Source organism: Giraffa tippelskirchi, chromosome 8, assembly GCF_054371585.1.
Source record: "Giraffa tippelskirchi isolate mGirTip1 chromosome 8, T2T-mGirTip1v1.2.pri, whole genome shotgun sequence".
Classification (NCBI taxonomy): domain Eukaryota; kingdom Metazoa; phylum Chordata; class Mammalia; order Artiodactyla; family Giraffidae; genus Giraffa; species Giraffa tippelskirchi.
Genome location: NC_137282.1, coordinates 90,025,646 through 90,040,384, shown reverse-complemented (window position 1 = coordinate 90,040,384; position 14,739 = coordinate 90,025,646). Strand labels below are relative to the sequence as shown.

The 14,739-nt window shown below is 37.5% G+C and overlaps 1 pseudogene; it reads left to right on the top strand.

Annotated features, from left to right (window-relative positions):
* The first annotated feature begins 7,255 nt into the window (after positions 1–7,255).
* On the top strand, positions 7,256–11,556 carry LOC145518993 (translation machinery-associated protein 16-like; annotated as a pseudogene).
* The last annotated feature ends 3,183 nt before the right edge of the window (positions 11,557–14,739 follow it).

Genomic DNA, 14,739 nt, shown 5'->3' with positions numbered 1-14,739 from the left:
TGCTTGTTCTGTTCGCTCGCTTGTACCAGTGTAATTTTGAGAGGTGGTCCTCTCAGTTAATCACTTAATTTCTTAGTCTTGCTCGTCGTCATCTTCCCAAGATGGCCGTCTTCACCTGTGAACAGTGCACTCAGTCCTCCAACTCCAGGCCATTCCCTCCTCTCTAAAAATAGATAATACAGCTGACACGTTTTTCTCCTTCCTCTAGTTCTTTCTTAAGAATATGCTGTGTAATACAACTCAGCATATCTCTCAAAAACTTTTTCTTCTCTTTTATTTTTTTAAAAATTATGTTTCTCTCCTACGTCCAAACTAGATGACAGCTCTATATGAGAAGAGAATTTTTTTGTTTCTATCTTTTAAAATTTAGCTCTTTATTATGAGATAATTGTAGATTCACATGTATGAAATAATACAAAAACCTGTATCTTCCCTTTTCCCCTAGGGATAGCCTCTTGCAAAACTGTGGTTCAATATCACAATCTGAATATTGGCGTTGATAGAACTGACACCAAAACATTGACATTACCGCAAGGATTCTACCTGTTGTCCTTTCATAACCATCCCCACTTCCCTTCCACTCCTACTACCTTCTTGTGGATGTGCTTAGTAGCTCAGTAATGTCCAACTCTTTGTGACCTCATGGGCTGTATGCCACCAGGATCCTCTGTCCATGGGATTCTGCAGGCAAGAATACTGTAATGGGTTGCTGTTCCCAGCGCCAGAGGATCTTCCCAAACCAGGGACTGAACCCGGGTCTCCTGCATTGCAGGAAGATTTTTAACCATCTGAGCTACCAGGGTAGCCGCTTCCTTCTTAACCACTGGCAATCAGTAATCTCTTTTCCATTTCTGTAATTTTGCCTTTTCAGAAATGATACATAAATGGAACCACATAGCATACACTTTTCAGATTCAGTTTTTTTACTCAGTATAATTCTTTAGATTCATCCAATTTTATGTCTTCCCTTTTGATAGGCATTCCTTTTGTCTTCTTTTTCTTTTTTCTTTCTATTTTGTCCTTCGGCCTTTGCACTTGTTAGGACTTCCAGCAGCATGTTGCATGAGAGAGATAAGAGGAAACATGCCTGATGTTTCCTGCTCTGAGAAGAAAAATATTCAGTCTTTCATCAAGTATAATGTTAGCTTTATTTTTTAGAATTTCATTTTTATCAATTAACTAAGTTCTTTATTTCTGTTTCTCTGAGAGATTTCATTATGAATGGGTGTTGGATTTTGTCAAATGCTTATTTTGAATTGATATGATCATATAATTTTTCTTTTTGTCTTATTAACAAGAGGAATTATATTGCTAGATTTTCAAATAATCCACTGTTGTTCATGAAATAGATATCACCTGGTCATGCTGTATTATTCTTTTTATATATTTAATAATTGATTTTGCTAAGAATTCTTGTTGCTATTTTAATGAAGGATATTGATTTGCAGTTTTCCTTTTTGTACCATCTTTGTCTGATTTTGGTGTCAGGGTAATATTAGCTTCATGAATGAGTGGAAATCGTTCCTATCTCTTCTACTTTCTGGAAGAAATTGTGTAGAATTGGTTTTAATTTGAATATTTGGTAGAATTCTCCAGTGTAACCACTTAGGCCTAGAGATTTCTCTTTTCAGAGTGTTTATAATTATGAATTTAATTTTTAGTAGTTATGGAGCTAGCAAAACGATACATTTCACATTTGATTTATGGTAGTTGTGTTTGAGAAAATGGCCCACTTCATTTATGTTGTCAAATTTAATCTGTGGAGTTATTCCTATCATCCTATGATTATTCTTCTGATGTGTGAGGGGTCTGTGTGATATCATCTGCTTCATTCCCAGTATCTGCAGTTTATGTCTTCTCTCTTTTATTTTGGTAGTGTTGCTGGAGTTTCAGTTTTACTGTTTTTCAAAGAACCAAATTTTTGTCTCATTGAATTTTTTCTTTTGTTTTTATGTTTTCATTTTCATTGATTTCTGATCATGTCTTTATTATTTCCTTCCTTTTTCTTGCTTAGGGTTTAGTTTGCTTTTTTTTTATGTTCTTGAGGTGAAAGCATAGATTAAGACCTTTAAAAATCTTTCATGATGTATATAATTAGTAGTATAAATTCCCCTTTCAGGACTGCTTTAGCTGTGTCCTACAAATTTTTATATGCTGTATTTTAATTTTCACTTAATGCAGTATATTTTTTTCTTGAGTCTTTCTCTTTAAGCCATATTTGTTTGTTTGTTTGTTTAAAGTATGTTGTTAGTTCCCAAGATGTTTCAGATTCTATCCTCTTTCTGTTATTGGTTTCTAATTTGATTCCATTGTGGTTATTAAAAATATTCTGTGATTTTAATTCTTTAAGGTTATTGATGTTTATCTTATGGCTATAGATATGATCTAATTTGGTATTTGTTCTGGGGTACTGTGAAAGAATGTGAATTCTATTTTTTTGGTCAAAAGTGAAAATGTTAGTTGCTCAGTCATATCCGATTCTTTGTGACTCAATGGACTGTAGCCTGCCAGGCTCCTCTGTCCATGGAATTCTCCAGGCAAGAATGCTGGAGTGGGTAGCCATTCACTTCTCCAGAGGTTCTTCCCAACCCAGGGATCAAACCCAGGTCTTCTGCATTGCAGTCAGATTTTTTACCATCTGAGTCACTAGGGAAGCCCCCCTTCCTTTTTTTGTCAACTGTTCTATAAATGTCAATCTTATTCTGTTGCTTGATTGTTTAGTTTTTCTATATCTTGGATGATTTTCTCATTATTCTTTCAATTTTTGAGACAGAAGTTGAAATCTCCATATATAATTTGTTTATTTCCACAATTCTATTGATTTTTGCTTTATATATTTTGCTTGGTACATACATATTTAAGATTGTTTTGTATCTTTTGTGGAACTACCCTATTATCATCATATAAAAACTTTGTCTCTGATAATTTTTGCTTTGTTTTGTTTTGGCTAATTTGACTTTTAAGGTCTAATTTTTGTAATGTCTAATTTGGCTTATGTAGTTGTATAAGAAATATTTTTTTCCTGTTGTAGGGTGGTTATTGTTAAAAAAAAAAAGTTTCTGTTTTCATGGATGCTCTTTGGCTAGAGAGAAAGCATGCCTTTGTTAGGACTTTTTGTTTGTTTGTTTGTACCTGCATGTGCTTTTGGATCATCAGTCTCTGAAACTCTCAGTCTGAGATATATAAGGAAAAGAAAACCTAGGGAAGTATCATTATCTCTTCTTTGGGTCCCAAAATTTCTAGCCATTCTGCCTTTTTCTATCTTCCAGAGGCTATCTATGTTTGTTTTATGAGTAATATTAAGCGTTGTTTAGTAATGCTTAGCAAAGAATAGGAAAAGTATGTTTATTGTCTTCCTGGGATCAAAAGGCAGAAGAGATTTTTTTTGTTGTTAAATATTTTGTATCACACACAATTTTAAGTGTATATGAAGAATTCAGAAACTGCTAATTTATTTACTGGTACTTTGAAATAAATACATAAAACAAGTTAGACATACAGTAAACTATCATTTAGTATGTAGATTTGGGATAAATGCATTGAGATATAGTTTGGTAAATGTTGGGCTTAAAACAAAAATAGTCACAGCCATGCTGTTACAGAGTTAACTATATAGCAAATTATACTTTGAGGTGCCCTTTATATCAGTGTTTTAAAATAGTAGTTATCATGATTTTTAAGTTTATAAATATTAGGTTTTTCCACTACTGAATCCATACCTTTCTGCCAAACCACAGAATCCTTCCCCATACCCTGAGGAAAATTTATTAAGTGACAGTTCTTATTAAGGTAGCTGCATTCTATCCTAAGAAAAGCTATTTAGGGAAAAGAAAGAGCTTTGCCAAGGTGTCCAGCAAAAATTTGTTCCTGTAATTTTATGTGGGACAAGCATTTGGTGCCTAGGTCACATTAAGATTTATTTTAAACTCTCAGAATAACTAGGAGGGAATTTTGAAATTTCAGTGTTCACTTAGACAAGATAAACATTACCAGGAAAAACTTTAATAATACTTTATATTTGTGGATATATTTGGAAACTTCCATTATGTTTTTAAAATGAATTCTGCTTTTACACTTGTCATTCTAAAAAGTGAGCTGCCTCATAAATTTCTTTGATTTCTATAAAATTACTTAATAAGTGTTTATATTCTGTGATAGCATTTAAAAGAAAGAGAACAGTAAAAAAATATATCAGAGAGAATTACTTCTTAAGTATGTTGGAAAAGTGGTATTGTGAGATTGAGCCTTCAATAAAAAATTCCAAGTTCTTTATTTAAAAGTGTCTCATGTTGACCTGTGATCTATGAAGGATGAAAGTATAACACAATGGAAAAGGAGGATCAGATTTTGAGCCACGGCTCCTTAACCAAAACGTGTCTTACATATTTATGATGTAATGTCCCACTGAGTTCTTACAAGGGGCTGAGAGTGTTCTAGTTTACATTTAAAAAGTCAAGGGTAAGCTGTTTTTGTACTTAACATATGGCATAAATCCCTGTTAAATATCATAAATTTAATTGCACTAATTGTGCAGTCATTTCGTTCATAAATGATTCTTTAATAGTAATGTAGTGTATGGCGTTAGCTCAAGAACAGTGGAGTAATTTGATTTTTTACAACTTGTAGAGAGGCTGCAGGACAGATATTGATATGCTGTATAATGCGTATCTAGTGAAAAAATAAACTCTCTTCTCACATTTATTGATCTGAGCCTCTCAAAAATCCCTCAAGTGAAGACATCAATGCATATTTACTTCTCAATTAGAGAGGATGCTTTTGAGATGTATACAAAGGTAAAGATGACTCAATAACTGGGCTATCAGTAAATACTCTAGGATGTAGCCCTAGATGTCATTATTCCAGACTTCCTTTACTCTAGCACAAAGCATTTAAATTTGTCATAATCCAGTCTCCTCATCCACAAAATACAGAAGTTGCTCTAGATTGGTAGTGTTCAATCATGGTCTTTGGAGCCCTAAATTTCACAGAGGTGGGTCGGGGCTGCCTCAGGACACTGGGGCTTTGGGCTCCCTCCCTTCACCAAGGAAGTATTAATTCTGTCTGGCTGTAAATCAAGATTTTCTATAAAATTTAATCTGAAAAATACGTTCTACTTTAAAAAACAAGTTTGTAGATCACTGTACAAGATTCTCAAAGAAAGGCAATGACAAAGAATGTTCATACTACTGTACAATTGCACTCATTTCACACGCTAGCAAAGTAATGCTCAAAATCCTCCAAGCCAGGCTTCAACAGTATGTGAACCGTGAACTTCCAGATGTTCAAGCTGGATTGAGAAAAGGCAGAGGAGCCAGAGATCAAACTGTCAATATCTGTTGGATCATCAAAAAAGCAAGAGAGTTCCAGAAAAACATCTACTTCTGCTTTATTGACTATGCCAAAAATTTTGACTGTGTGGATCACAGCAAACTGGAAAATTCTTCAAGAGATGGGAATACCAGACCACCTGATATGCCTCCTGAGAAATCTGTATGCAGGTCAAGAAACAACAGGTAGAACTGGACATGAAACAACAGACTGGTTCCAAATCAGGAAAGGAAATCAACAAGACTGTATATTGTCACCCTGCTTATTTAACATATATGCAGAGTACATCATGCAAAATGCCGGACTGGATGAAGCACAAGTTTGATTGCCAGGAGAAATATCAATAACCTTAAATACACAGATGACACCACCCTTATGGCAGAAAGCAAAGAGGAACTGAAGAGCCTCCTGATGAAAGTAAAGAGGAGAGTGAAAAAGTTGGCTTAAAACTCACCATTCAGAAAACTAAGATCATGGCATCTGGTCCCATCACTTCATGGCAAATAGATGGGGAAACAGTGTCTGACTTTATTTTTGGGGGCTTCAAAATCACTGCATATGGTGACTGCAGCCATGAAATTAAAAGACACTTGCTCCTTGGAAGGAAAGTTATGACCAACCTAGAGAGCATATTAAAAAGCAGAGCCATTACTTTGCCAAAAAAAGTCTGTCTAGTGAAAGCTATGGTTTTTCCAGTAGTCATGTATGGATGTAAGAGTTGGACTAAAGAAAGCTGAGTGCTGAAGAATTGATGCTTTCAAACTGTGATGTTGGATAAGACTCTTGAGAGTCTCTTGGACTGCAAGAAGATCCAGCCAGTTCATCCTAAAGGAAATCAGTCTGAATATTCATTGGAAGGACTGATGCTGAAGCTGAAGCTCCTATACTTTTGCAACCTGACGTGAAGAAATGACTCATTTGAAAAGACCCTGATGATGAGAAAGGTTAAAGGCGGGAGGAGAAGGGGATGACAGAGAATGAGATGGTTGGATGGCATCAATGCAATGGACATGAGTTTGATTAAGCTTCAGGAGTTGGTGATGGACAGGGAGGCCTTGGGTGCTGCAGTTCATGGGGTAACAAAGAGTCAGACACGACTGAGTGACTGAACTGAACTGTACAAGATTCTCTCTGGTTCTTCCTTCTCTGTAGGTTTTGATTTGCCAAGATTTCAAAGAGAGATAAAATAAAATTCTATATCAGAACTAAGAGTCTAGATTTTTTATTCTACATTTAGAATTGTAAAAATAAAGATTTTGTTTGTTTGCTTTTTCATTTTGGTTTTTATGTAACAAGAAAAAGATAGTGGTTCACGTGCTCTCCCCTTAAAATACTTCGTAATCCCAGAGGCTGACCCTGATTCTCTATACTGAGTCATCATATATCAGAACCCTCTTCTCTAACTCTTGTTCTTCCCTAAGATAAACCAATCTCAAGTCTGCCTATAACCTAGGTTGACACTCCTTTCTGCACTTCCCTTTCATCAGTGTGACCCCCAACTCTGTGCCCAACTTTTCTCAGTTGTTTTGTTTGATTCTTCAAAGACTGGTTTGGAAGTTAAAAAACTCAGCATGAATCCTTCCTTGCCTTTTCTTTTTGTCATTCCTTTGTAACAATCCTACTTCTCTTTGAAGTAGTTTAGATGGTACTGATGAACTAAAGAACTGGAGAAAAGAAAATAATAAAACTGTGTATTTCAAACTAATTTCTCACCATATCAGTGGCAACCGGCAGACTGCATTCCAGGTCAGAAAACAGGATTAGCAAAGCAGAGTTTCAATGTAGCCTATTGATTTTTATTTGCTTAATAAACAGACACCTTGCTGTCCTCTGAGAGCATCAGATGAATAAAGCATGGTTCTTGTCCTTATGGATCTAACAGTCCAGGATACTTTAGATACCACACAAAAGGTATGCTTAGGGTAGAATGGTACTTCTGAGACACAGTACTTTATCTGGGCTTCTTGAAAAGCATGTTGAAGGTAAGAACACTAAAGCCGTGTCTTGAAAGTTGAGAAAGATTTTGTCAGGTTAAGAAAGGAGAAAGGGCATTTCACCTCGAAGGAGTGGCAAGAAAAGAATATGTAGGATGAAAGAATGCTCTGGGCCAGTAACTAAGAGCAACTTTGTATGATTTAAACTGAAAATACGATCTGAACAGAAACACGATCCAGGAACAAGGGGGTAGCTTATGTGCTCATGATTTTTGACCGAGAAAGGTCTGGAGTGAAAATTACATGGCCGGATTTGTTTTTCAGGTAGTTTATCTGATTGTGTGAAAAATGAACTCCTGGAAGCAAGACTATAGCCCTGGCAGAGCTGTTATCGGTGTGAACTGGAAGAGGGCTAAGGGGAGATGGAAAGGAGGGGAGAGATTTGAGGAAGAAACTGCATTGGCAAGAGTCCAGAGAGGGTCTAGGAATTGTGCAGGCTCTCAGGGGTGCCATTCCCTGCCCCCACCACCACTACTGGCAAGAATGAATTAGAGGCCTTAGCTTTTCTCCTTGCAGGAAGTCCCCCCACACACACCCCCACTGGCTTGCCCCCTCCCAGCACTGCTAGCGTCACCACCATTATCTCTGTTGACACCATCAGTAAAAATCTCATTATGTCCTTTATCCCCATTTACATCAGTCACCACCAGAAGCCCAGGGCCTCCCAGGTCATTCTTCATCCCTGGACCCTAATCCCCATCTGGCTCTTTGAGCGGGGAGCCACTCCTCTGCCTTCTGGCACTCCCTGTGCTCTTTCCCCAAGACTAACTTTTTCTCCAAGCATTTCTGACAAAATGTATATTTTACATACTTATTTGATTGCCCCACTTCCTCATCCCCCCCAACCCTCTACCAGTGCACACACCAGTATGTAAGCTTTACAATGACATCAATTTTTGCCTATTTATTCATGTTTCTTTCTCCACTATTTAGGACAGAATCAAGCACAATAAACATCTGTGGAGGGAGCAGATTTAAAAGGAAAAATATAACAAGATTTGTCTATCAATTGTTCTTCCAGGGTAGGGAAAAGAGACCAGTTGGGACTGATTTCAGGTTTTTGGCTTAGATGACCTATATATAATTTTAAATATTTGCTAAAATCAAAAGTAGTTTTCTTCTATATACTGTAATAATTTTGGCTTCTTTAATTTCACTTGGAAAGCATTCTTGTATCACTGTGTAAACACTGTGCATTTTATTTGTTGCAACCGTTGAAATGTATTTATATTTTTTGCAAAACATCACAGAAATTTAAGCATCACATCACTATTTTCAGTACAATAGTCTAAAGAAACAATTTCCTAGTACCATCTTCCAAAAATGTAGAAATCATTATTTGTGTGTTATGTATCAGGGCAAAGCTATGAAGATAAATCTGTCTAAACACTGCCTGGAACACTGGCATCAGAAAAGATGAATAAAATGAAGGAGGAGGAAAAGACGTTTGGGGTTGGGAAGAAAAAGGTGAAGAGATTTTCTTTGGACATTTCTAAGGAAAGAAGAGAGGGCAACAGAGGGCAGCAGACATATGGAAGTACAAAAAGTTAACAAGTGGTACTAAAATCTGCCTCAGCCAGGGATAAAAGATCCATATTCTGAGCCATATTTCATGCTATTATTTTATTATTCCATAAGAAATTACTTCATACCTGAATTTTTAAAAATCCCTCTAATGCCCTTGAACACCATTTACACACTGAATTTTATAATATACAAATGACCCAAACATACATATACACAATTTCTATAAAAGAGTTTACAGTTCAACTCCTGACTTATTTTAATCACTGCAGAAGCATTACATATTATTATGAATGGCTCCATGGGATTCTCCAGGCAAGAATACAGGAGTGGGCAACCTTTCCCTTCTCCAGAAGATCTTCCCAACGCAGGGATTGAACCCAGGTCTCCCTTGTTGAAGGCAGATTCTTTACCTGCTGATTCACCAGGGAAGCCCAAGAAAACTAGAGTGGGCAGCCATTCTTTCTCCAGCAGATCTTCCTGAGCCAGGGATCAAACCCAAGTCTCCTGTATTGCAGGCAGTTTCTTTACCATCTGAGGCACCAAGGAAGCTCTTGGATGACTAGCAGCATGGAAAGATTTTAAAAATATATAGCCAGTTAGGAAAGGAAGCTATATGGAAAAGTGAAAATGGAGTTCTTGTTTACTGTCACACACAATGTTTATATAACTTAGATACATTCTCATTTGATTATGGGAAATTATATTTCCCCAATTTTACAAGTGCTGCTGCTGCTAAGTCGCTTCAGTTGTGTCCAACTCTGTGCAATCCCATAGACGGCAGCCCACCAGGCCCCTCGTCCCTGGGATTCTCCAGGCAAGAACACTGGAGTGGGTTGCCATTTCCTTCTCCAGTGCATGAAAGTGAAAAGTGAAAGTGAAGGCTCTCAGTCGTGTCCGACTCATAGAGGATAAAGAATAAAGTTACTCAGCTGTAAGCAGAGGGAATGGAAATCTAACCCATGCTGTGTGACTGCAAATGGACTGTTCTTTGCATATATTGTGTACAATATCTCAAAAGAAAAAAATAAGTTCTGTGTATGAAGTTCTGGAAGTCTCATACAAAATGAAGAACATGACCATCACATTTGGATTGCCAGCCCGCCCATGCTTTGTGGGCATTTATAAAATTCTACTAAATTTGGCTCAGAAGCAACACACATGCTACAAAAAAGCAGTTGTTTTGTGAGTGTTTTGGGGAAAGAAGAAGAGAAAGCAAGAATGCATGGTGGGAGTGCAGACAAAGAGCAGCTTCTTAGTGAGTGGTGGTGACTAAGAAAGACTTCAAGCTTAGAAAAAGAGTGGGAGAAGCAAAGCAATTTACAGGCCTAACCTCAAGTATAATAAAATGTAAAGGCTAGGAGTTTCCATTCCATTTATTGTGCACAGATATTCTAAAAACATTATTTCATATTAGTGTATATACTTCTTAGTCAGTGACAACAACATATTTATCCACAGCCTAAAATTAAAGAAGGGAAAAAGTTTCATTCAAAAAGCACTTTTCCACTGAAGAAAAACAGTGGATAAATCGCATAGATGTACCATTTCAGAGGCTGGAATGATGCCTTTGAGATGTGCAGGAAAGACATTACTAATCCTATTCTTCCATCACACTGTAAATTTAAAAGACTGACCTGCTTGTTATCTATTTTGGCAAGACATGGGCCAGGGTCGCCTTGTGAGCTCCCCAATGCTGCCTGATGGTGATGTGCCCACGTGTGGAGTCAGAGAGCCAGAGGGAGGTACCCAGCTGCGGGGATGCTGCCATGCCTAAAGCACCAAAGGAAAAAGGGTAGGGCAAGAAAAAAAAGTCATCCATCCTATAAGAGAGGTCCTCAAACAAGAAAAAAATAAAAAGGAAAAATTGAAGAATGAAAGGCATTGTGCCCTGACCTTATTGGTGAAAACTACACTGGTTTCAAAATCATCTTAATCCCCCAAAAGTAGGATATTGAAAGAGAGATGCTTGTAAATTAGTTGAAAGGTATTTGCACTGATACAGTAGTGAGCTGGAGTGAATTGAGGTGCAGAATAGCATCAAAGAAATGACAGGGCCATGAGCACTGCTCCTGGGAGGTATTCATCAAGCAGACCCTGGAGCAGGATTGGCCACTGTTGCAAGGCTGCTTATTGTTGTTTAGTCGCTAAGTCATGTCTGACTCTTTGCAACTCCATGGACTGTAGCCCGCCAGCCTCCTCTGTTCATGGAATTCTCCAGGCAAGAATACTGGAGTGAGTTGCCATTTCCTTCTCCAGGGGATCTTCCTGACCCAGGGGTGGAACAGAGGCTCCTGCACTGGCAGGCAGATTCTTTACTGCTGAGAATATGGCCTCCAGATTCCAGACATTTCAAATGCAGATAATCTGAAAACTGTTAGGGAATGGGATTTTGATCTGAGGAGTATTCTTGCCTGGAGATTTCTAAGGACAGTACAGTCCATGGGATTGCAAAGAGTCAGACACAACTGAGCAACTAACACTTTCACTTTCAAAATGAGAAAAATCTGTGCTAATGATGTAGTGCCCATGAGGTGCAAGAAGAAAGCTGTGAAAGCTATAGACAGGAATTTAGGGGGAGCTGGAACTGAAAAATGAGTCCGTTGACACAGACGAGGAAATGACTGCCGTGGCCTTATTGTCTTTACTTGAGTTCAAAATAAATAATTTGAGAACTTCTAGTTACGTGAATTTTGATGGTGATAAATAATTGCCTTGATACATGAATTTGCTGTTTAGTTTATTCCATTATTTTCAGTTTCAAAAACAGTGTTATGATTTTTACCCAAAAATGAATGTTAGTTTTCATTGACATCAATTTATTAGAATAGGTGGAAGTGCTCTGCAAGATCCATTTAATCTGGATTTCTGGAGCTAGGAAAACAATATCAATGAGAGCAAAAAATGTTACAATTTTTCCTCATATTTACTTAGAATCACCTAATCTCACATATTGGGGCTGAGGCAGCAACTGTTTTGCTAGAAGGTTAATGTGGATATTTCTTGAATGATCAGTGATGTTAGAAAACTTGCCTTTGATCCCTGGGTTGTGAAGATGCCCTGAAGAAGGAAATGACAACTTACTCCAGTATTCTTGCCTGGAAAATTCCATGGATAGAGGAGACTGGCAGGCTACAGTCCATGGGGTCACGAGTCGGACATGACTTAGCAACTAAACAAACACAAGAGAATAGAGTAATTTACAATGTAAAGATATCAGTCATTGAATAAATGACAGAAACAAGAGATACTAAGGCAAAGGCAGGCTTCTGCAGTGGAAGATGTAGAGAAAGTTTCATGAATAAATATAGCAAAGAGTCGGACACGACTGAGTGACTAACACTTTTTTATGGTTTGAAATGACCTGATTCCTTTGTGATTGCTATGAGAAGCTCAAAAGTATCTAAAGCAGTATTTTTTTTTTTTAATGAATGGGAAGCAAGAAATGGTTATTTTCCTGTAATATAATAGTAGTGTATTATAGTAAAAGTGGGGGTATTAAATACCATAAAGTAGATTTCTAAATAACAGAAATTAACAATGTAAGAATGTTCAAATGAGCTTTATAAAAATTTTTTTTTCTTTCCTTTCCCTATGTACGGCATCTTTCATTCTATGAATTAATGAGAAACATGGAGGTGATGAAGGACAGGAGTATAGGTAAAAGGGGACTTTCATTCTGCATTTAATGTTTAATCTAGAAAAGAAAGGGCGAGTAAGTGTTATATTGTTTGATATCTATAACCAAGCAGTAGTCCTCCCACTGTGATAATTAAGAAAAAAAAAAAAAAAGGTATATGAGGACTTGTCTGAGCTTAGAGAAACATAATGCCATGATCCATTGAATGTGTGCTAAATTGCTTCAGTCATGTTTGACTCTTTGCAATCCTTTGGACTGTAGCCTGCCAGGCTCCTCTGTCCATTGGATTCTCCAGGCAAGAATACTGGAGTAGGTTGCCATGCCCTCCTCCAGGGGATCTTCCCAGGGAGTCTCTTATGTCTCCTAGCACCATAGCTAGGTGCCACTAGCGCCACCTGGGAAGCCCCGTGATCCATCAGAAATAGTCAAAGACATGGCTGAAAGGAGTCACTGTTTTATTGCTAAGTATTTGCCACTCTGACCTAGCACATTGCTGGTGTTTAACAACTTTAAAATTTCATGGGGCTATCAGGTTTATACCCATCCAAAACAGAGTTTGAAAAAATTCACTTTTTAGATTTTGTTATATTGCTAACTACTAGTTTTCATGTTGTCTAAAGACTTTGATTTTGGTGATGCAATAGAATGAGCAAACGAAAAAAACAAACAGAGGATAATTATCTATCCTACTTGTCCTCTAGGATTTCTCTCCTTTTCCTCTTATGTCCCCCACCCTCCACATCTTCTTTGGTCTCTCTTCCTATCTGGATGGCATTATTTTAAAAATGTTCTTTGAAGCAGCTAAATTTGAACTGATATATGCAGTATAGCAGTTCCAAGTTTACCAGCAAACACTCGGCAGGAAGCTACCCTGCAGAAGTGCACTTCGGGTTACTGGCACCCACTGGGTTTTGGAAGGCTGCCTTTTCTTTTTCCTTGGTTAAATGATGCCACTTGAAAAGACAAATACCACTATAATTCCTGTTGAGTTGGGAGACCAGCCTTCATCTAGTACACTATGATTTCATGAAAGCATAAATCAGGCTCACATGATAAATGTCTGAGTCAGCTGTTCCTACTTTTGTATTGAATCTAATTAGAAGCATGAAACAAATGCTTGTCACACATTCTGTCTCACTGAAAAATAAATAAATAAGTACCAAGACAAAGACTTGGAAGATATGAAAATTAGAATGACAATAGGTAATTTTATCCAGAACGGCCTCAGTCAGCTCTCTAACATCCAGGAAATCAATTTAGCTAAAAGCAGGTGAAATATGCTAGTCATGTTCAATGCTAAAGGATTCAAATTAGTATCATGAAAAGTTGTTAGGATAGATGGCTGTCAAATAAATCACAGATGCATCTAATGTCACAGGTATGCTGAGATAATAGCTCTCTGATTAGTGTTTTTCTCAGTTCATGATACAAATGAGTGTTGAAAATGCTTCTGTGTAATGAAAATAATGTCAGAACACAGGGAAATATGCAGTCACAAAGTACAACAAATTGCTTTGGAGGTATGAAGACCTCTTTAAATTGGACCAAGGAAAGAAAATATTCACTAGACTAACAGTTGGGTGTGCTTCCCAAGTGGTGCAGTGGTAAAGAATCCAACTGCCAATACAGGAGCCACAGGTTCGATCCCTGAGTCAGGAATATCCCTGGAGAAGGAAATGGCAACCCACTCCAGTATTCTTGCCTGGGAAATCTCATGCACAGAGGAGTCTAGAGGGCTATAGTCCAAGGAATTGCAAAAGAGTCAGACACAACTTAGAGACTAACCAGTAACAACAGTTGGGTACCATGTGCTGGGGACTATAGTGATTTATTCCATCAGGGAGATCATAACTGGCACAGCAACTAGGGCTGGCATCAGTGTACCTGGTTTAGCTTACAAAGACCACCTCCTGTTCTCTAAGACCCATTCTTTTTCTGCACTGGACAAACTTGAGAGGAAATTGGGATATTTATGAATCAACAGTCCTGCATCTTTCAATTCTTAATTAGTGGCACAGAATCCTATGACCCAAAAAAGAATATGACACTTTTTAATTTAAATATTTGATTGGGAGAAGAACTTCTAAGATCTACATTTGACCCTTCCTACCCAAATAGCTTATTTTATAGGTCAGGAATCTACTAAGGTGCTCCTGCCTCTTGCCTAGGAGGTCTGATTCTAGCCATCCAGATAATCAAAACACACACTGGATCCTTCATAAACTGAATACTTTAACAGAGAAAAGGGGCACT